The 4,846-nt window shown below is 38.3% G+C and overlaps 1 pseudogene; it reads right to left on the bottom strand.

The window, feature by feature from the left end:
• Positions 1 to 272: 272 nt before the first annotated feature.
• On the bottom strand, positions 273 to 2,597 carry LOC142623247 (large ribosomal subunit protein eL34-like; annotated as a pseudogene).
• Between the last annotated feature and the right edge of the window lie 2,249 nt (positions 2,598 to 4,846).

Raw genomic sequence — 4,846 nt, 5'->3', positions numbered from 1 at the left:
CTAATTTTGTTTATATTGCATCGTATTTATGGTAGTTTAAATGATTAATTCATACATAAGTAAGCTTGTTCAGAGTCAAGCTCAATTCCCACCAGCAGCATCACTTTTATGGTTTAGAGGTTGGGGGTATACACCTCAGATATAATTACACTCTCCAATGTCAAAATCGACTTCAAAATATGCAATGCAACTGTTGATTTATACATTCTCGTTCCTCAAAAGTGTGTCAAACACCACAGAACTCAAAACTATTGCTTTGTCATCCGCTCGTTTTAACTCTTTGAGGCTTGCTTTTCCTTTGCCTTTTGAATCTTCAAAACCTTTTTCACAATCTTTTGCTCTTCAACCAAGAAGGCTTGGATTATCCTACAAAAACAAAGAAATTAACTTAGAATATGTCTATTGAATCTTAAAAAGAATAAATCCAAGCTTGTTATGGCAACATACCTCTCCCTAACAGCACCTCTAGACAGCACACCACCATGCCCGATTCACAGTCCTACGGTTTCTAGGCAATCTAGACCTTTTGTATTCAGCAGGTCTCAAGTGAGGAATCTGCAGAGAAACTAACATTGAATTAGATTTGACTTAATCATAGGAAAATTTAAATGTAAAAAAATCCTCAAGAGTTACCTCTCATCAAGAATATGAGGATAAAAGAATCTTTTATGGTAGAGCAAACAGGAAACTATGTTAATAATGACAATCAGGATACCTCTCTCTCTCTCTCTCTCTCTCTCACACACACACACACACACACACAAACGCAAATCAACACAAAAGCGCAATAAATGCTTTTTGACCCCTCCAATAAGGACCCATATGAATCTCCCTCGCTCAAAACCAACTTCAGCCATATAGATTGTGTAAGTGCACAATTGCACCTAGCCCCAATAACAGTTACGGGCTCAGGCCCAATGAGCCTTAAACAATATGATTTGTAGAGCGTGGGCTTGAAACCCAGGTTAGAAGTGTTTGAGGATTAAATGACAAGCCAAAGATTGTAAACACTTGAAAACAACAAGGAATACTGTAAATCAACCTGCTCGGACGTAAGCCGAGAACTGTTCTTATATTATTTTTCTCTCTTTTTTTTCTTTCTTTTAAATTACAAAGAAGGGATCCCTCTTTCTGTTCTAAGTTTCTCCTTAAATACTCCTCTTTTTGATACTTTGTACACGTGTTGCCCCAACTCCCCCTTAGCCTAGATATTTCTTTTCTCAGTGCCTTTGAACAGTAACCAGAAGTTTCCCTTCCACTGTTCAGATGTCACTTCCCCATTAATGCGGCCAGGGTGGTAGGTGCAGGGTCTTTAATGTGGAGGTGACAGCCTTTATCCTTGGTGTTTCTCTAACATCGGTGCTTCTAGGACATTCAAGGGTTTACCCCTTTTAACCATTGGTTTTGACCATGTCATTGCCTAACGTTTATCATGAAGTCCCGGGTTCTCCGGTGTCCGTCCGAAGAGAAATTCATCCTCGGATCCTCGGCATATGGGCCGACCCGTAGTACTAACAAGTTCCAAACCCAAGAGCAGGTCGGCCTTCCTTAGCATGGCCCAAAGGCCCACATCCCCATCAGGGTCTTTTTACTCCCCACAGATTGTATGGTCTTAAAAAGAATAAATATCTTGGCAAACACAAGGGCATATTTTCGCATTTATCATTTAAAATTACCTACGCGAACGCATAATTATGTAATAAAATCAGTAATGGTTCATACTAAGTAAGCTTGTTCAGAGTGAAGCTCAATTCCCACCAGCAGCATCACTTTTTTGGTTTAGGGGATGGGGGATCCAGCTCAGATATAATTACACACTCCAATGTCAAAATCGACTTCAAAATATGCAATGCAACTGTTGATCCATACATCCTCGTTCCTCAAAAATGTATCAAATACCACAAACATTATAGTTACACTATAATTCGGGCAGAGCACTACATACTGACCATCATAACACCATGCAGTCACTGATTGATCAACAATGAAGTTCAAATAAATGTTAGATGCGACTATGTGAGTCCCAAGACCTTTGGTAAAAGGCAATTTAAAAGTACAACATCAATATTATAATCCAATGCGCTGAGCATATTAATGCCTCACATAGGAACCACTTACATACGCATTTCCAAGATTGAGACATATTATCACCAACATGGACTCCTGTCTTTCTCACATCAATTACTAAACCACTCACCAACACATTACCACAAATTAGGTTCCTATAATCAGACAATACAAAAAATAAACCATAACCCTAATAACAACAATGCACTCATATATTATATATGTAGATACTGCATACCGTTAGATTCGTTTGCCAATGACAAGGCACTTGGGTCCACTTGCCCTCTTATTAGTGGTCTGATACACCAACTTCCCACCTTAAAAATCCACACAAAAACACAAACATTGACACAAACCCAGATCAAAAAATCAAACTAAAACACTAGTTTTCAAAACAAAAACAAAAAACCCAATATTAAAAATTTAAGATTTTTAAGTTTAGGGGTTTTTACCTGGGTCTTGACGACTCGGTGCTAGTTGGACTTGGTGGCGTAGCTATGGCACTTACAATAGGTGAGCCGCTACACCATTTTCAAGGCACTTTCTGCTTGAGGTGCTCTCTATTCTGAAGGGGTCAAAATTTTATGGTTGACCTTATTTTCTAATTTACCAAACACCCTGTCAGATGTAAAATATTTTCCGTGAGATCAAGGCAAAAATCAAGATTGGCACCCACAAACCATCCCAAAACCCATATCATGGAGATACAAAAAATGGTCGACAGGGAGATTGGCAGACTTGATTGGAAATGCGAAGAACTTAGGGTGAGAGGGGGAGGAACTGTCGTGAGTGAGAGATGGGTGATACTGACAAAGGTGGAGTTGGAGATGGGTGGTGCCAGAGAAGGTGGAGCCATTGAGTTGTGGGAGAGAAGTATTGGGTTGAGATAGCTTGACCCGATTAATTAATTCAATTATCCAAGTTGATTTGTTAGGTTCAATTGCATGCAAATCGTGAAGGCACCAATTAAACTAAATGCAGTAGAAAAATAAATTGACATGGTGATTTATTGACAAATGGGGAAAACCTCTCGCAAGACGAAAATCCCACCGGGTGATTTTAAGGTCATCTCTCCAAAGAATCCACTAATCAACAATCAAGCAGTTACAAGTATAAAGAATCTTACCGCTACCTTGGCCTATCCCAAAATACCAACCTACATTTGAGCCTTCGCTTCAATACCCAATTGAACTTGATCTTGTAGTAGCCTTATGTCCTTTGATGCACAAATCTCAAATCTGTGACTAACCTTTTACACGGATCTCAGTACGTGACTGACTCCACAGCAACTTGAATGATGTTGTTGGCTGCAAAGTTATTCACTTCATCAACAATGAAGACCAAAAAGCACTTGGTTACAAAACCCTGTGGCATATAACGCAGTAGTTTCTCACAGAGAAAATAAATATCTTGGTCTCTATATCCATGTATGACGGCTCTTAAAATAAGCCAATGATGCGAACCTCAATCAACACACTTTGAGACCCAACAAATAATATTGGAATATTTGCCCAAGAAAGCTAAAATTCAGATTTTGATAGAACCCTAACCCAACGTTTATAAGTGAAACGCGAACCAAAAGTATAAGGAATAGACCTTAACCTAATGATTATAATTGAATCACGAACCAAAGGTATAAATTTTGAATGCCACAAGGAAGAATCTCTAATAAGTTCACAGTTCTTGAAGAACCAAAAGAAGAGCAAAGCCTCACATTTTTCTAATTTTTGTTGATGCTCATTTTGTGAAGCCTAGTAGAAAGAAGAAGCCCAACAACATGTGATGTAGAACACAATTTACTGTTTAACTATTGTAATTTATTATTTTTGGTATTTTTATATAAAAACGTTATTTTAGGTTTAGGTGATTTATTTCCTTATTTTTAGGTGCATTTAATTCTTTTTAGGTCAAATTTGATTCTTGATATGGTAAAGTATCAATTAAGAGTTATTTTAGAATATATTTTCCTGTCTATCAAGTTTTATGGAGCCCTTAAATAGGTTCTGAAGTTTGTAAACGTTTTTCATAATATTATTGAATAAAAATCAGAAAAGGTGAGGTTTTGCTCTTCTTTTGGTTCTTCAAGAACTGTGAACTTATCAGGGATTCTTCCTTGTGGCGTTCAAACTTTATACCTTCAGTTCGTGATTCTTTATAATCATTGGGTCAAGATCAACTTATACCTTTGGTTCGCGTTTCGATTATAAACGTTGGGTCAGGGTTTCTATCAAAAATCTGAATTTTAGCTTTCTTGGGCAAATATTCCAATATTTTTGTTGGGTCTCAAAGCGTGTCGATTAAGGTTCGCATCAATTGGTATTAAATATTCCAATATTTTCGTTGGGTCTCAAAGCGTGTCGATTGAGGTTCGCATCAACATGAGCAGAAGAGAGTTAGCAATTGGATTGAAAAGTCATTAAGCCAAAGTGGCAGGAATAATGGATCATAGGTCTATAAAGCAAACAAATGGACCTTGAGGAAACGAACGGGCCTAAAAAGGCTCGAAAAGAGAAAAGTAACAACCCATGAGCAGTATGTGATGTAGAAAAGTAAGAATGGGCCACAGAAGCCACAACTGGCCCCAGCAGCCACAACGGGCCCAAAGTAATGCAAGTAAAAAAATTAAGGGGCAATGGAGAGTCCATAAGCCCCAAGGATGAAGGATAGAGTAATTGGGCTAGGGAAGCCCAAGGAGTTAGTAAAAGCCCATGGGAAACACAGAATTAGAAAGGGCCAAGGATGCCCCAAGAAAGTAAATGGGCCAAGGATGCCCAAAAGG

The sequence above is a fragment of the Castanea sativa genome, chromosome 2 (genome assembly GCF_040712315.1).
Source record: "Castanea sativa cultivar Marrone di Chiusa Pesio chromosome 2, ASM4071231v1".
NCBI classification, from domain to species: Eukaryota; Viridiplantae; Streptophyta; class Magnoliopsida; order Fagales; family Fagaceae; genus Castanea; species Castanea sativa.
Note: the sequence above shows the minus strand (reverse complement) of the source record. Positions and strands in the feature narration are given on the sequence as shown.